This window comes from Equus przewalskii, chromosome 16 (genome assembly GCF_037783145.1).
Source record: "Equus przewalskii isolate Varuska chromosome 16, EquPr2, whole genome shotgun sequence".
In the NCBI taxonomy this organism is placed as follows: domain Eukaryota; kingdom Metazoa; phylum Chordata; class Mammalia; order Perissodactyla; family Equidae; genus Equus; species Equus przewalskii.
This window is the reverse complement of record NC_091846.1, coordinates 4101259-4120095: the sequence shown is the minus strand read 5'-3', so window position 1 is coordinate 4120095 and position 18837 is coordinate 4101259. Positions and strand designations below refer to the sequence as shown.

The window sequence follows — 18837 nt, the reverse complement described above, 5'->3', positions numbered from 1 at the left end:
TGTCAACAGGCAAAGAGGCAGGGTCTCAGAGGTGGCAGTTTACAGGAGCCCCAGTGGGGAGGAGCAGCTCTAGGCTTCATCTCTTACTGGCTGGACAAGACCACTGGATCCCAAACCACTGCCACCCTCCCTTCTGCCTTGGGGCCTTCCTGTGTACTGTGCCTTCATCTACCATGCCTGCCCCATCTGTCACCGTTCTTCTGGCATCTCCCTAAGGCTAGCATGACCTCTCCTTCATGCTTCCATAGCACCCTGGACTTCTCTCTATCTCATGGCATAATTATCTGGTAACCTCTCTCGCTCTGTAGCCATTGTGTTGCCATCTTGCCTGCAGCATTATTTTCTTCAGACACCATAGTAGTCAATTTTTAAAGTAAGTTTTTAATATTAAAAATGAAGAATTTTCTTGAAAAATTAGAAAATCTGGCAACGATGTCTCCCACATCAAGGTAACATGAGCCAGAGTTGAGCATTGATAGTCTCTTACACAGAAGAATATACTTTCTAGTGCTCCAGTCTCCACCACTCCCTATTGTCACATGGGCTCCCTTTCTTCATTTTATCACCAACCAAGCCATCTGAGTTTACCACCACAGGCTCTGAGGCTTAAAGCAAAGAACTGTGACTTCACTCTAGGACTGTAACTCACCCAAAATATGTGCCTAATACACGCTGAATGAAGAAATTCATTAATTAGGGATACTATTTTACTCAGGATTGTTGTAAGAGCTAAAACAATACATATGAAAAATACGTGCAATAATAACAACATTGAAGTACAAGTTACTGTGTTAGAACACAGTCAGGACTCCATTCCTTGACTGCAGTGCTATAACATTGACAGACATCACTAAGGAGGAAGGTCCGGTGTGTATCTTTCTAATTTTAACAATTCAGTGACCTTTCTGAGAATGACCTTTATTTTTTATCTTGTATATGACCAAAATATATGACTCTTAGAATAATTCAAATAATCTGGATAATTTTTTTCAGAATAAATTATTTAATTTTCTTTACTTTTCCGTCCCTTAAAAGCCATTTGATTTATTATCCAACAGGCAGTGCATGCAGTTGGGAACAGTTTTCATCTAGTAAAACTGTATTAACATTACGTAATCAAGCTACATTCAACTCATACATTTTTTCCAATATGCAATAGGTTGAAATATATTTTTTTAAAATCAACATTAAAGTAAACTGGCAGGCTTACAATTCATAAAATCAGCATTGCTACACATGCTATACATACAGCCTTTTACATTTTAATGGTGGAACATAACCATAAAAGGCTTTGAAATAAGGTCAATTTCATGTGCTAAGAGAATAAAACATTAATTAGAAATTTAGGGTACTGCTATCTTCAAACAGGACACTAACCCCTGGCCTCTAGCTGTTCCTTATCACAGCCTTCCATTTTCCCATATTCCGAACATCATTCTTCCTACGTTGTGGCATTGGCAGCCCCTCCTGGAGCCTAGGAAGTTCACAAAGGTATGCTGTAATGAAAATATACATATTGTTGTTGGCTGGGAAATGAGAATGATTTCCCTTTTCAAATCATGAAATATTTTCTACTAAAAGCTCTACAAGCTTTAAAATGTTCTGTTGCCAAATACAACATCTTCAATTCCCCCAAAGTTCAAAAACCTTAGGGGGTACTTGCTGTCAGGCTACAATTTTTTTTTTTAACAGAACTTAACTTAGGATAGCGTTTTTTGAGACTAATTCTTTTTATTTCTCGGAGTTGTACACCCATCCTCTTTGCCTTAGGAAAATCATGTCAGCGTTCTCAAAATGTTCAATCAACAAGCATATTGTAACCAAGGTACCTTTCCCCGAATTCATAAATGTTTCTCTATCCTAAAATACAGAAAGAATAAACTGCAACATCAAGGATTAAAGGGACCTCAAAGATGGACACAGTTAAGAGAACAGTGTATAACCATTTCTAAAACACAGCTGTTTAAATTTTTATTGTAGAAGTAAGTCTGGATAGATTCCAAAAGCCCTCTTTGTAACATTTGTAGTCTTCTTCTCCAGTACAAGTAGCCTTCATTCTTTTAGAATTGCCTCATGTTAGACCCATCCAAGCTGACTGAAGCGGGGATCAACGACATTTAATCTTCACATATACATGTTCTTTTGTCTTATATAATTACTGATGGGTGGTTATTCTCTTTTTAAAACCTAGGTTTTAAAACTTCAGTTTAAAAGGTACATATACTGTGATGTGTGGACTAGAAGATAACCCAATACTGTTTAAACATCTTACTTTTAAATGTAAACATTTTAGACAGACAAAATACGGTGAATGAACTCCTTCCTCAACCAGTAAATCATGAAAAGAAACTGTGTTCATCCTGCTTTGCTGTTCTTTTTCTTCAGCTAGGAGGTTACCTTAAAGAGGCTGAACAGTGCATAATCAGCTGCCATGAGACGAATGTATTTCACTGTTGCTGGCTCTCTTATCACACAGCAGCTGTCTATTTATTTGGGGTGTACATTTATTCAAGGTGGGTATTTTTTTTTTTTTTTTGAGGAAGATTAGCCCTGAGCTAACTACTGCCAATCCTCCTCTTTTTGCTGAGGAAGACTGGCCCTGAGCTAACATCCGTGCCCATCTTCCTTTACTTGATACGTGGGACGCCTACCATAGCATGGTGTACCAAGTGGTGTCATGTCCGCACCCGGGATCCAAACCGGTGAACCCAGGGCCACCGAGAAGTGAAATGTGTCAACTTAAACCGCTGCGCCACCAGGCTGGCCCCTCAAGGTGGGTATTCTTACTAAACCTGTAGTCAACACAGATAGAGCATGCTGGCCTTTTCTAGGATTTTAAATGTTTGACTTTAAATATTGATTCATCAGATTTGAAAGGACTTGGCTTCTTTCATGTAATAAAGATGCCTGCAGTTTTTAGTTGGTGTTGTGTTAATTTCTGAATAAGGGAACTGGTCACAGGGGCTGGGTTAAGCTTGGGTTCAGAGATTCAAACAGGTGAAAAAGGAGAATCAAATTCTCCTCATGAGCGTGAACAGAATTCCTCCCTTGTGCTTCAAAAGTCCCCAATGTGCCCTAGATCATGTATCAGAGCTATTAGTATAGTTATAATTAAATTACTATATGAAGGACAGCATGTGACAAATACACGTCTCAATTCATTTTCCATTCATGGGTGTATGCATGTAGGTATAAATTAAAACTCATGATGATCTGAAGTAAAAATAAAAAATTGCTTTTTTAAAAGCTTCTTATAGCTTCTTAAATATTAGGAATATTCCTTATTAAAGTCTTCTGGATAGAAAAGGCACTTTACACTGCAATTTCAACTGCATAAAAAGACTCTTCATATGTCCTCAACTACAAACTCAAGACCCAGTCTGGACTCAAGAGTCAAAAGACACTCCTGTCAAAGAAACAAATAACTCCCATGAACGGCCCAGATAATGCTAACACAGTATCCCAGAGTTAGCACTGGAAACTACGGGGAAAAAAGCCTAAAGTCAATAAAGCCATGTGGCCTCGGTAATAAAACAAATGTCATAAGACATTTTCATAGATTAAAAAGTAAAGAACTTACAGAGCTCATGATACTGTACCATGTACTGATATCAAGGCAACAGTTTCAAAAGGAAACTGCATTTTTATGTTTCGTAATATTTTCAGAACTCGATAAATATTACGCAAAGAAAAATTCTTTAAGTACCCACATCTCTATGGAATAACGTCAAAAACTGTCCTCCACAGAAGGACTCAATTCTCACCCTCTCTAGTTCTATCTTTAAATTAGATAATAAGCAGTCCTTGAAATAAAACTTTTTTTTAAACGACATGAAAGTAGCATTGGCAGAAATGCCTAAGGTGAAACCGCACAACGCAGAACATAATGAGCAAACCCTGAATGAATGCGGTATAATCCTCCCAGTCGCACAGAAGTATCTGTTCATGAAATAACCTATTAAAATAAACTCTTCTGTTTGCAGAAGTCATGGTTAACAACCGTTTCCTGTTTATATAAAGAAATCATCTCCTAGTAAAGGCAAATTCTCACTGGAGTATAAACTACACTTTCATATATATTTTGAGTTAAATTGTATCAACTAAAGAAATATGGAGCACAATTCTTATGCTTTTGTTTGTAAATTGAGTCCTTGCATTGAAACACCAAAGCAAAGTGACGTGGATTTCTTACAATGGTAAATGTAGGTTTGATGCATAGTTCGCTACCATCAAAACAGATCACTGAATTTTGGTCCTTTCAAACTTCATCTCCAAAAGCACATTAGCTAAATTTCTATTCCCTGACACGGCATCAGAACCGCGTCCAGGGCTGTGAGAGCTGACCTTTCTAATCCATTCCACGCTCTACCCATCACTGTACTAATAAATACTGCTGACATTGGCGAAACCTTCTTTTTCCACAGAATGAACATGTTTATGGACTACTTGTAAATCTTGTAAATGTTCTCCTTCCGGCTCCTTAGCTACAACTGGGCAGCCCCGGCCTGCAGACAGCTTCCTCCCGAGAAGCGCGCTCCGGGGCGCGCCCACTCGGGGGCTGCCTCTCCCAGCGCCGCGCGGGGCGAACGCGCCTCGGGCAGGAAAGGGGGCGCAATCGTCTCAGGCGGGGGTCACGCCCCACGCGGATTTATATGCATACTCACACACGTTCGCCTTACAAGCAGATTTTCTACTTGCCGGGTCCCTGGACAGAAAGACAAAGTCCTGCCATCCCCACCGCCAACGGAGACAGGGAGGCGTTCCCACCCTCTCGTCCCTCCAGCTGCGGCGGCCAAAGCGCCAGCATCTCGGGCGCCTCCTTCCCGGCAGCCGCTGGCTGTCACCCGTGCCCGGTTCGCCTCGCCCGGCTCAGTCCGCCCGCCGCGCTCCTCTGCACGTGGGCAGCCCTTGCCGGCGCCCCCTCCCTGCGCCCTGCCGCCGCCTCCTCTCCGGTTTCCCTCCCGCGGGATGCACGCGGGCGAGGGCGAGGGACCGCGCGCGGCGCCGCACAGCGCCGGGTGCAGCGGGCACCTACCTTCCCCGTCACCTGAGAGGCTCGGAGGCCGCGCTCCTCCGCCCGCCCCGCAGGCCGGGCCGGAGTCGGAGGCGCAGGGGCGCGCGGTACCGGCGGCGGAGCAGGTCCGCTCCTCTCCCCGCGCGCACGCCGAGCGCTGCCCCGCGCCGCCCGCCCGCGCTCTCCCGTAGCCGGGCAACGGCCGCCGCCGCTCGGGCCCGCCCCCGGAGCCCCGCCCCGCCCCGCCCCTCGGCGCCCAGCCCGGCTCGGCCCCGCTCGGCCCGCGGCGGCGGGAGGCGCTGGCGGCCCGCGCGCGGCTGCTGGAGCTGGGGACTGCAGCCCCGGGCGGACCTGGGGCGGCGGGGGACGGAGCACGCCCACACCACCGAGAGCTTGGCTGTGAGGGGAGGGGCCTGCGCTTCCACCCTGCACGTATTTTCCTGGGACCTTTGTGGCTTCCTCTTGCGGGGTCCTGTTCTCCCCAGCGCCCGCTTCTGCCTATGAGAAAGGGCCTCCGGAAAACGATGCGGCACATTGCCCCGGGGGTCCAGATCACGGTGACCTAGCTCTGGTGACCCAGCCGCCTCATTCATTCATTGATGCGTTTTCCCGGCAGATACTCACCCAAGGCTCGCCCACCGGACAGAAACCTCTGGAGCTCAGGGGTGTGTGGTGGGGAACGCCTGTGTCCATCTCCTCCACGCCAGGAACAGCCCAGTCCAGCTCCCAGGGTCACTGGACGTCGCTGGCCACGTGCGGGGAGCACAGAGCCTGGGCTCCGTGTCGTCACTGGTACTTTGTGTAAAGTGTTGAAACTCCCGAGCTTCAGTTTGTGCATTTATGAAGGGGAGCTAATGGTGCCCATTTTGCAGATTTATTGGAAGGAGTAAGAGAAGCATGTACATTTAAAATAAAAGCTTTTCCAGCAGTAGAATGCTATAGAAATGTAATTGTTGTTTCATTTGTCCGAAGACTGAGTAAACAGGCAAAGTTCCTTCAAACGCAGGATACTGTGCATGGCTGGTACAAGGAGGCATCCGCCGTTTCTCCTGTGTTGGCTGTGTTTCCCCGGCACAACTTGCACGTCTCGTGGGATGGAACCCAATCCTTTGTTTCTCTTCTACACCCCAAGGCCCATAGTAGCCTTTCACTAAATATTTGTTGAATGAATGAATAAATCGTTATAGTTAATCACTTATAAGCACATCTTGTGATCCTATGCTGAGAACACCCCAGTACTGTACTAGGTACTTGTGAAAAATACATGAGAAATATTATCATTCCCAAGTGTCACACCTCAAGGTTGTCTACTTTAAATCTAACAGGGCCAGAATATAAATCACAATAATGACTTCTCTGTAAACGATTTTCAAATGATATACACTATCTCATTGGAAGCTCGAGGCAAGCATATGTTCCCTAGCCTGTCAGCTGTTCCTTAGTCCTACTGCAGACTCTGTGCATGGCACTAATACGCTCATTGTTCTAGGGAAGCTATCTGTTTGTCTGGGTGCCTTTGCCAACTAGACTTCAGTCTCCTGAGGGCACATCTTAATTTCTGAACATCGCAGAGCCTAACACATAGGATGCTCAGCACATCTTTTTTAAGCTGAATTATTCCTTCTTCCTTTGTAAGATCTCACACATTCACCCTTTCTTAAGACCTCTTCTTCTCTTCTTTCCACCGCCTCCACCACAGTACAGGCCCTCCCCACCTTTCCTCTGAATCTCGCCACGCCATCAAACGCTCCGTGCTGTTCTGTCCAGCCAATACTCCCCACTCCTGCCTTTCCTCACTGTCACTATCCGATTAAAATATTTACAAGAGGTTCCTCATTGTCAAGAATGGCTTCTATACTCCTTGAATTAGCATTCAAAGACTGCCATGTTGGGCTCCACCCACATTTTTAGCCTTATCTTTGTCTGTAGACTGAACACTTCATATTCTGGCCAAACTGGTCTGCATGCCTTGCCTTAAATGTGCCCTGAACTTGCCCTTCCTTTTGCTCTCTAAGCTTCATCCTCTTCACCTGTTTCCCTTACCTGTCTAACTCCTTACTCACTTTACTCCCATTTCAGGACCAACTCAAAAGCCACAACTCTCAAGAGTTTCTCCAAGGTTTGTGGCCTTCTTACTGCAGTGACAGCACTTGCCACATTCTCCCTGTGTCATAATTATCTGTGACTCAGCTTTCTTCCTCAAAGAGTTAAAACTGCTTTCAGAGAAGGGGCATATGTTGTTCAAACTTGTATCTCTGATAGTATCAAACATTCACACAAATGTTCAATGAATGTTTTCTGAGTGGAATTTAATCTGCTGGCTCAGGAACTACTCTTTGACTTCAGCCAAATGTTCTTTTTTTCTCTGGCCTCCTTTTGTACTTAGAGACAGTAACACATTATTAGTTCATTAGTTCTTGCATCATTTCATGTGTATTTGATTGATCTTCCCAGTTAGCCTGTTAGCTCCCTGTGGAGAGAGACACTATGGTAACCAGGCTTTGGCATCAGATGATCTAGTCTCAGATACCAACTGCCATTCACTAGTTGCATGCCGTTGGAAATGTTACTTAACCGCTCTAAATTTCCATTTCTTTTTTAAAGATGGGCAGCTGAGCTAACATCTGTTGCCAATCTTCTTTTTTTCCTTCTTCTTCTCCCCAAAGGCCCCCAGTACATAGTTGTATATTCTAGTTGTGGGTCCTTCCGGTTGTGCTATGTGGGACGCGACCTCAGCATGGCCTGCTGAGCGGTGCTAGGTCCATGCCCAGGATCCAAACTGGCAAAAACCAGGGCCGCCGAAGCCGAGTGTGCGGACCTAACCACTTGGCCACAGGGCCAGCCCCTAAATTTCCATTTCTTCACCTGTAAAATGCATTGTTTTATTGTGGTTGTTAACTAAGATAAGGTATTTAAAGCACCTAGTGCAAGGCCTGGCACATGGTAAGTGCTCACTAAATGGCAGCCATAATTAGCAGTCTATCTTCTGTGGGGCGTACAATGCCTAGCATCAGTAAATACATGATCATTGAAATGATATGTGACAGTGGGGACAAACAGCACCGAACCTCTGCACTCTAGCTATCACAGGCATCTTACTCTCTAAAGGAGAGGCTAGTTAAGTTAAATAAATACTCCCCTCTCCCCCTCACTTTGAGTGTCTATATGGTCTGGAGACAGTATGATCGTGTGATCGGAATGAGAACCCAGATCCACAAATGAGGACCGGCGGTAGAACAGAATTAATTGTATGATTCTTAGACTCATTCAGAAGGAAATCGATGATTAGAATTAGGGCTGCAAACATCCTTCCTTCTCCCTTTAAAACGTTGAATATCATTAATGGACTGAAATTTTTATTGGAAAAGCCAAATTATTATGAGGATCTTGGTAGAGGTGTTGTTTTTAAGATTATGTTAAGGGTCAGTTTCCTGAAGCTAGTTTTAGCAACATCTAAGCTGATACACAGTGCATTTGTTTAGGATCTTTTCCCAAAAAAGTTGAACTAATGAAGTAACAAACTTCTTTTAAAAATAGTTTCAGCAATAAGCTAGCTCACTGGAAGCAAAGTTAATGGCAAATTGTGTAACTTTCTAGTAATTTTTAGTGTAAATCACTTTTCCTTGGGAAAATGAAGGAGAATGCGAGCTCCAGGAGAATACTGAATTTTGTCTGTTAGTCCACAGAGCCTGTCACATGGTAAGTACTCATTAAAAATTTGTGGAATGAATTAATAAATGGGAGGGAGAATCCCAAAGATTAACAAAGTTTGCCAAATATACATGAAAAGGCCAAGGAGGTTATTTACTTGGGTATATAACGTCAAACTCATGACTTACAGAGCAAAGTTGTTATAAGTTGTAGCACTTACACTGATCTTTGTGAGCTTACGACACCCCCACTGGGCAGCCTTTTCATGAGTTTAATGAGAAGAAACAGGCCATTGACCCTCCACCTCTCTCTCCCGATGAATATGGCGGACTCCTCTGCATATGGCTGAATTAAGAAACGGGCTCACTGGGCACAGCCCATGATGCGAGGAGATGGGGCTGCCAAAGTATTGGGGACGTTTAAGCAGGATGGAGAAAGATGTGCTTAGAACTCCTCTCAGGGAGAGTGTGGTTTATGTGGGAAGGAATGGTTTGATAAAGTTGCTCGAGAACCCCACCCTACCAACTCACCCCTCCCTCCCCCTTTGCACCAAAGAGCAAATTTAAGTCACAACGGATAGTGTTAAACGGCCTCTCGACCTTGGTAACTTCCGGGTGGTGAATTCAGCAAGCGGGTGGTTTCGAGGGACAACTCTGGAGCCGAAGCTGAATGGCTGTGACAGTAGAGGAGAACTTCAGCATGGCCACCTGGGGGCCTCCTCTGTCCTCCTTTTCCTAGCCCGTTCCTCTAAATTGAGCAGACAAAATTTCAAAGAATCACTCTTTAGAGGGGCACCAAATTATTAATTTTTCCAGGGTGGCTGAACTGGACCTGCCCTTACAGGGAGTCTGACCAAAGCAGTCTCGTCCTGAAGCAGAGGAAGAATGGATTGTGTCCTGAGGGCTTCATAGCTGAAGATTCTAGGCCAAGTGATGGAAAACTCCATCAAAAATTTCTCAGAGCTCTCGCAGAATATACCAAAGAAAGAAAAACAGGAGACCATATTTGGCCAAAATTTTGGCTATAATGTTTGCTGGCAGTTAAGTTCAGCTTTATATAATTCTTATAGCAGAATTAGCTCCTAGCCCTAAAACAAAAGATTTGAAATCAGACTCTAGTGCTGCCACTTAATTACCATGTTATCTTACGCGTGTTATTTAACCCTGGAGACTCACTCTCCTCATCTGTATAATGGGCATGACAAACTTAAATGCTGTAAATTTAAATGAGATAGCGTTTAAACAAATATTGTTAGAGTGCCCGGCACACAAGTATTCAATACACAAGTATATCAATAAATATTAGTGAATTAATTAATAATTAGTGAATTCATAAATATTAGTAAATGGTACTAAGTAATAATCTGTAAAGTTTTATATGAAACCTTTACGAGATTGATAAAACATGAGGGACAGCTATTTGGTCTTGAGAGCAGTGTGTATGTGTACAATTTACAGTCAATAAATAAATGTATTCACAAGAAATATATTATTTTTTCCAAGAAAAAAACCAGAGTTCATGAAAATATGTTTGAGGATTCTTAAAATAATCAGATGTAGTATGGAACACAAACCATGTACAAACCCATATTGAACTTGCAAACTGAAATCTCAAAATCCCACTGGTAATCTCCTTTGAGAAATAACAACCTTTAATTAACTATCAAACTTTTCACGGACACCGTTAACATCTTCTAAAAAAATATCAATTCCTTGGAAACACACAAAGATGTGCTTTTATAATGCCAAACTTGTATACACACACACACACACACACACACGCACGCACACAAATACAAATAATTCCACACTGCATTGATATACTAAATTTTTTGTGAAAGTCATTTTAAATATTGCGGTAAATTGTGTGAGCAGTAATTGTGTCTCAACTGGTCAGAACTGCAGAAGCAAAGGAACAGTCGGGAAACAACCAGACTAATCCAGTTGATTGACATGTCTATCATGGAAAGAAAAAAATGTACTGCCATAGGAAGTGGCTATCTTTATCTTTTAAACTAACGTTGTTCTCCGATCAGCTACCCCGTGCACTTGTTTTAGCAGTTGTTGGAAAATAGACTATGCATGGTGACCTAGAAAGAATGCTGGACGAGGACTTGGGAAGCTAGCCATGTGACCTTGGCTAAGAGTCAAGTTACTTTTCTCTAGTCTCAGTTTCCGAATCTGTAAGATGGCTATAAAAATTCCACCCTGCTTATTTCATGAAGATGATCTGATCCACCCCCTCATTTCATGCATGAGAAAACTGAGTGAAGTGACTCTCTTAAGGTCACATAGCTAATCAGTGACAGAACCAGGATTAGAAATAAAAGTCTTTTGAAGACTTGGACTTTCTGCAGGAACAAAGCAGCCATTGAAGCAATAGACAGGAAAGCGCTCTGAGCAGTGTCCTAGAAGGAAGCACCATGGAGTACATCTGCTCAACCACAGTCAAGATCATCGTGCGGCCATTAATTCAGAAACGCTTTTTGAGACTGTACCTGCACACTCAGCAATAGCCATCTTTCCTTTAGAATTGGGTACAATATCTCATTTTTCAATGAAGACACAAGGAGGAAACAATTAAGTGAATTAATCCAGACACTGAAGTGGATTTTCAAAGACTTGACTTGCCCAAGCTAGTTTTCTACAAAGCCCTAAATTAATCAGATAATTGCTAATTCTCCCTTTTGTTTTGTGCTGAGGAGAGTCTGTATTTGTTGAAATGAGCCTGGTAGCAGAATAAACAGTCATTTAAAAGATTTCAAAAAGTTAAAAAATCCCAAATCTGAGCTAAGTGACCACGAGTTTCTAAGCACACTATTTTTTTAGGCATCTTCTCCAGTCATTGCTTTAATTTTCTTTATCTGAATGTGAATATTAATACTGCTTTTATGATTTAAAGAGGGTTTTTTAAACAAATGAATGAAAACAATCAACCTAAACTGATCCTCTGGAATATTATAAACATGCTTTTTTACATTGTCAGTAGAACAAAAATTTAAATGCCTCTCCCAAGCATGACTAAAAACCACAGTTGAGTCTTAGATTAAATTCTTACTGACACATTTGAAAAATATAGTCAGTACGGTTTTGAATAATCTCCACTTAACAGCTATCAAAGTTTTAAAATTAAGCAAACAATGCTAATTGCCCTCCTTCTAAGCCCAGGAGGGAAGTTTAGAAAGCAGTTGAATTAATTGGCTCTGAAAGATTAATTACATATGAAATGAGACTCATTGGACCTTTCCTGTTTCATCAGAATTTCAGACTGAAGGACAACTGGTCTTATCGTTTAGAATTTCTTTGAGGTTCATCTGGCATAGAATAGACTATTGTGATGATAATTAAATATTTTACCCAAATAAATTTAGGACTGGAACATTAAAATGAACTGGAGTGAACATGGAACTCCTCCACTGTATTCAGTTCTTGCATCTCAATGTAAAGATTTTACTGTGTGTGTGTGTGTGTGTGTGTGTGTGTGTGTGTGATCACTGAATTAACAAGTTAACTTTCAAATTCAGCACAGCAGTGTAATTTGGTTTTCCCATATTGAGCATAAACCCAAGCGAAAATGTGACTAAAAATTTTATGTAACATAATAGCTGTTGATTACTCAGATAGTTTTCATAAACAGTTGGCAGATTTTAAATTATGACAGCTGTCACTATAAATTCAAAGTAAATGTTAATTTAGAATATTAAACTTGCGAATGTTTCTGCAAATAAGGCTCGTGTTATTTCCAAAGATTACAGAAAGTCACTAGAGGGTTTTTAACCAAACTTAGTGTAACTTTACCCTCACTGCTTTAAAATTCTTCAGTTTGACACATGAAAGTCTTTAATCGTACTTGAATGGCTTTTCAGTGATTCCCTTGAGGATGCTATCTGCATAAGAAAAATGTATGTGATAGGTTTATGTCTTGGAGGTGAGAGAAGAAATAAACTAAAGAAACAGTAGTGCCAGAGATGCACTATACTCTTTTATATAAGAAAACAAGAAAGCATTGGCATCAAGTAAAGCTCCACCGCCTGTTTACTAAATAAAGTAACCTGCAAATACTTAGAGCAATTACAGCCTAGGATCCCAGGCTCTGAAGGACCGATTGTAGGCTAAAGTTAGCACTCGTCTGTTTTGTCCTTTTGAACAACTTATTTCCAAGTAAAATTTCCACGACACTGCAAACTCTTTTCTACAAATTACGAAAATGGCGTGGAGTATCGTCTTTACTCTGATACACACATGTAGCATAATGTAGTATTCAAGTATAGAAATGCTTATTTTTAATTGATTAAAACCATCTTTCTCTTAGAACACACAGGAAAAGTGAAGTGAAAGCAACAACAACACACAAAATGCTGTACCTGCAGCAGAGGAACTCTTTCCAGCACTCACCCTTTCTGCAAGTTAGTTTCTCCTTGGCAGCACTTCTATGCCAAATGCTTCTACCTTCCCAAAAATGTATGTCAGCACAAGCCCAGACGAAACTTCAAATCCAAGAAAATAAAATTAACCATGCAGATCAAAGGCAGACGAGCAGGGAGATGAAATGCCCGTAATCTGATCGGTGATCAGTTGCAGAACATCAAAGGCAGGGCTAAATTTATATAGATGCACGGATATTAAGAAAGTTCACTTTCAGCAGGTAGTCACCCTCAAGCCTCCTCGTCCACAAATTCTTTTGTTTAACCCGATCACGTTGTTTTCCTCCTTTTTTTTTTTTTTTTTTTTTTTTGCAGCGAGGCAATACCGGCGGTTCTCCCAAGCTTGGGCTGAGTGGCTGGATCTGTAGCCTTTTCGGTTCCCAAGCTGTGTTGTGGATTGTGTGTTGGAAGCCTTGCCTAGTGCCAGCGGGTTCTGCTTTATCCCTTTCATCTCTCTGAGCTGCAGATCCCATGACATCATTCAGCGCCTTGGGACTGGTAGGAGAGCTATAATTCAGCCTGTGGGGGAGTACAGCTCAAGAGAAGCCAGAGTTTGCCTGATTTCTAATCACGTTAGACTATTGTGCCTCATGCAGGACGGTTTCTGTTATCTGTTTCCCGGTTGGAAAGGGCGGCAGTTGCTGCGGGATGATTCTTGTGTGATAAGATCCAGGTTCCAAGTGACAGCACTTAATTGCCTCTTCTTTGATAAAAATCACAATTTTCCACAAAGATGCGGCATCAAATATTCAGAATAGTTAAATATCCGTATAAGACCATTTCAAAAAACACCCAGAAACACTGCCAGATGGAGGGGATAACATTTAAAACTTTTGGTTTTGTTTTAGATGTGAAAGTCTGTAAGGATTTTAAGTAAAGTGCCTTTTCCTTGAAACTTAAATTATTAGAATTTGACTGCCAACTGAACAGTGGTGTTTTAATTAGTTTATCAGTGACTGACATCTCCACCCTCTCGCTTAAAGCCTTGGGCAGACTTAGTCTTAGTCTTGGTCTTTGAGATTCTGAAAATTAGATTTTAAAACAATGCGTAGTTCATAGGTAAGAAAATTTATTAATACGTGCTGAGCGTTTTAAAATTCACAAAAGAACAGAAGTGCTGGAGGAGAGATTTGCCCTGGGCTTTCCCTGGAGCCCTGCGCCTTGCCTGTAAGGGCTGCTTGTCCCAACCTGGAATCTGGGTCTTACTCACTAAAAGTCACTCCATTACTCTAATGCTCCATAATTTAAAATTAAATCTATTGCACATTATTTAGACTTTCCTTACTAGTTTTCCTTAATAATGGCAGATTCAATAAAATACGGTTTTTTTTTAGTATTTGTTAAATGGAAGATAATAAGAAACTTCATCTCCATTACAATCCAGGATACAGTGCATTTCTAAATTCCAGACCCCTCTTTCATGGAATGAAGGAAAATTTTCTATTTTATAATGGAAGCTTGCCAACTTTTGGATGGTCAGTTAAAAATGTTTTTGCAAAACTTAGGAGACAGTAGAATTTAATCATTCTTTGGATAACTTCCCTCCCTAATTGCTTTCATCTAATTTTTCCTGATGTGATATTTGAAAATGTAATTTATGATGTATTTCCAGAGTTCTATGATTCTTGAACAAATTTTCATAGCAAAATATTTTGTTTGAACAGGTAAACGTTTGATAGTCATGTTTATTTTTAAACATTTTAAAAATGCTTTTTCTACCTCATGCATCATTTCTCAAAGACGCACAGAGCTCAGACAGCATCTGAAGCGCGGTGGGCTTCTCCAGGACTTCTCGAAAGTAGACCAGGAAAGCTCCTGTGAAGCTGGACTCCACATGACGTTTCCTGGGCTTCTCTGAATACATAGACAATATTTAAAAGGACAGTGTTTCCAAGTGGGCACGTGCCCATTTCTTCTCTGAGGTAGCACAGACCTGCAACCGCGTGCGATCCATGTTCCGTCAAATGCGCTCAGAAATAAAGTTTCCTGACACACTGATGTGTTAAATCATAACAACTACATGTTCTGCAAGGTTCTTTGGAGAAGCAGGTCAATCCGAAAGTCTTTATAGAATTTAAGAACAGTAGAAATAGTGATGGACTGAATTAGGATTCTATAGTTCGACTGGAAGCTTACAGGGGGCATTTGAAATCAGGGACTCATGAAAATCAGTCAAATGATCCTTAATTTACAGAAATCTGAGCAAGGAAGATTTATAGTTCAAAATACGTCTAGCAATGCAAAATCATCTTCAGTGAAAGAGTTTATTCACTAAGTCACTGAAAATTATTTTGAATTGGTCCTCTTGTGGCCAAGAACCCCCTACGTGTGAGATGAAAGGGGACTGAGGCTAGGGCCCCATCTGTCGCCAGAAGCAGAGTGTGGCTAAAGGCCCCTCTAGTGAGGAATGACCTCTTGACCCCAGCTCATTAGTCTGTGCTCCTGTCTGTGGAGCTCCCTTCATTGTGGGGATGGGGCCTGGACCGTGCTTATTTCTGAACAGCACCAGGAAGGGGCGCTATTACAAAGCTTTTCTCTTTCCCCTCCAAGAAGCTTAGATTGGTGAAATTCAATCTGATGGTATGGTGATAAGAAATATGTCACCACACTCTACATAATTATCTCTTTTAATTACACCAAATCACAGAATTTTATCTGTGATTCCTAGTGCCGTGTCACAGTATAAATGGCTTATGTCACTCTCCACCAAGTTGCACTTCGGCTCCTGGCTGTGTGATGGGCTGGCGCGGCAATCTGAGCCACAGTGAAGACCTGCATGCTGCATTTCATTGCTCTGAAGACTGAGGAAACTTCCGTCGTTCACATCAAAGAATGAGGGGCTTCCTGAGATTCTTGAGAGGAGGATGGTTCATGTACCCCCAATTGCCCCTGAGTGCTGTTTTCTTTCCAGCACCTGAAATATGCTTCCTTTGTTTCTTTACCTTGACAGGTAAATCACATCAATTCTTACAATTGTGAGATATAGGTTCAGGTAGTACATATTCCTTTTTTTTACATTGAGTTTCAAAGTTCTTGGAATTACCTAGAACTCTTTTCTAATACCTTCTTTACCAAACTCTTTGTTCAGAATATACATCCTGGGTTACATCAGATAAGCACAGCTTTATATACATAAATTTGGAGGAAGAATTTTAGACTTTGTTTCGTTTACACACTTTTGTGTGTGTGAAGTAGCTCAACGTTTTGGAGGGAGCATGGACCCTGGAGTCAGAGAGGCCTGGGTTTAAACCTCTGTCATATTATCTGTAACATAATAACAGCTTGGACAATCTGGGCAAGCTACTTAATCTCACTGAGCTTCATTTTCCTAAACTGTAAGAAGGGGACAACATTTACATCGTTAGTGTTGTTCAGAAGACCAACTTTCGCAGAGAGCATCAAGCAATCCTACTCCTGGGCATTTCTCCAAGGGAAATGAACTGGCTATCTTGAAGAGATGTCTGCACCCCGTGTTCATTGTAGCATTGTTCACAATGGCCAAGATGTGGAAACAACATAAACGTCCATCGATGGATAAGTGCATAAAGAAAATATGATATAATATATATATATGCACATAGGGAGAGAATGGAATATTATTCAGCCTTAAAAAAGAAGGAAATTCTGACATTTGTGACAACATGCATGAAGCAAGAGGACATAATGCTAAGAAAAATGAGGCAGACACAGAAAGACAGATATTGCATGATCTCACTTATATGTGGAATCTAAAAACAAAAACCAAAACCACTGAACTCATAATAACAGCAAGTGGAATGGTGATTACCAGAGGTTGGCGGTGGGGGAAATGGGGAGATAAGAAAAGGGAAGAAAGTAGAATGGTGGTTGCCAGGGGCTGCGAGAGGGAGTCGTGTGGAGTTACTGTTTAAGGGGGGAAGATTTTCAGTCTTGCAAGACGAAAATTTATCTTACCACAATAAAAAAATTGGGGGAAAAAAGAACATCAAGCAGAATAAACCCTCAACAGAAAAGCTAAGTTCCCTTTCCCTTCTTTGTGAGAATTAAAGAGCAATAGTGAAACGCCAATATTTAATTGGGAGATCAAACTCAAATTGGGGCTCAGTATTCTAAAGGGGCAGAGCAGGCTACCACACAGCTCTGGGGTCTGGTTAATCTGAAGCCAAGATGCCCTGAGTCTGCCACAGTCCTGGGACCACTTTTACATTATCTGGGACCACCCTTTATGTGACCATAAAAAGAAAATGGCTCAAGCCTGCCATGGGTTGAATTGTATCCCCTAAAACTCAGATGTTGAAGTCCTGACCCCCAGTACCTCAGAACGTGACCCTATTTGGAGCCATGTCTTTACTGAGGTAATCAAAATGAGGTCATTAGAGTGGGCCCTAATCCAGTATCACTGGTGTCCTTATAAAAAGGGGAAATTTGGACACAGAAACAACAGAAGGAAGACGACTCGAAGAGACACAGTGAGAAGACAGCCAGCTACAAGCCAAGGAGAGAGTCCTGGCATGGATCCTTCCCTCACACCCTCAGAAGGGACCAACCTTGCCAATGCCTTCAATCCAGACTTCCAGCCTCCAGAACTGTGAAGCAATCCATTTCTGCTGTTTCAGCCGCCCAGTCTGCAGTACTTTGTGATGGCAGCCCTCACAAACGACTAAAGAGCCCTATGCAACGTTTCGGAAGGCCTACATTCTCCTCAGCATTCACCCTGAGACCTGCTTTCTACAATCCCCCTCAGCAGCTGTGGCCACCCCCTGCTGTGGCTGGATGGCTTCCTCAACGTGGGCAGAGTGCTCTTTCCTTCTTGGACAGTACAGGTTCAGGGGTACTGTGGAGTGAAGCGGAGTATTAACAAAAGAAATCAAAGAGAGGGATTAAAGCACACTTTTTGGCTATTATAAATAAAGCTGCTATGAATATTTGTGTACAAGTGTTTGAGTTGGGTATATATTTTCATTTCTCTTATGTAAATATCTAAAAGTAGAATTTCTGAGTTATATGGTATACAAATTTTTAACTTTATAAGAAACTGCCAAATTCTTTCACAAAGTGATTGTACCATTTTATGATCCTGTCAGCAATCTATGAGATTTCCACTTGTTCTGCATCCTTGCTAACACTTGGTGTTGTCAGTCTTTATAAATTTAGCCATTCAAATGGAGTCTAGTGGCACCTCATGATGGTTTTAATTTGCGTTTTGCTGATGTTAGTGCTTAATTTTTTAATACATATAAACTTCATTTTTAGAATAGTTTTAGCTTGATAGAAAAATTGAGTACTTAGTACAGAGATTTCCCATATACCCCCTGTGCCCTGTACCCTGTTTCCCCTATTATTAGCATTTTGCATTAGTGTAGTGTATTTGTAATAATTGTAATCCTTTTACTGTCTCCATAGTTTTGCCTTTTCCAGAATGTCATATAGTAGGAATCACATGTATGCAATCTTTTCAGATTGACTTCTTTCACTTAGTAACATGCATTTAAGTTTCCCCTATGTCTTTCCATGGCTTGAAAGCTCATTTCTTTTTAGCGCTGAGTAATTTTCCATTGTTTGGACATCCTATAGTTTGCCTGTCTATTTGCCTATTGAAGGACACCTTGGTATCTTCCAAGTTTTGGTAATAACGAATAAAGTTGCTGTAAACATCCTTCTGCAGGTTTGTATATGGGCGTAAATTTTTAATTCAATTGGTAAACAAATACCTAGGAGCATGATTGCTGGACTGTGTAGTAAGATTGTTTCCAGAAATTGCCAAACTGTC

The 18837-nt window shown here is 41.6% G+C and overlaps 1 protein-coding gene across 6 annotated transcripts in view; it reads right to left on the bottom strand.

Annotated features, from left to right (window-relative positions):
• Positions 1 to 13673, bottom strand: part of TNFRSF19 (TNF receptor superfamily member 19) — a 102046-nt gene extending 88373 nt beyond the window's left edge. Inside the window, exons 1-2 of one of the 6 annotated variants that reach the window (XM_070578596.1) lie at positions 13060 to 13561; positions 5639 to 6164 (exon numbers count right to left, since the gene is read on the bottom strand). The gene's annotated coding sequence lies outside the window, so the exon portion shown is untranslated. Of the gene's footprint in view, positions 1 to 5035; positions 5219 to 5638; positions 6165 to 9264; positions 11281 to 13028 lie in introns of those variants that run through there. The other 5 variants (XM_070578597.1, XM_070578598.1, XM_070578594.1 and 2 more) reach the window with 5 other exon arrangements.
• Positions 13674 to 18837: the final 5164 nt, after the last annotated feature.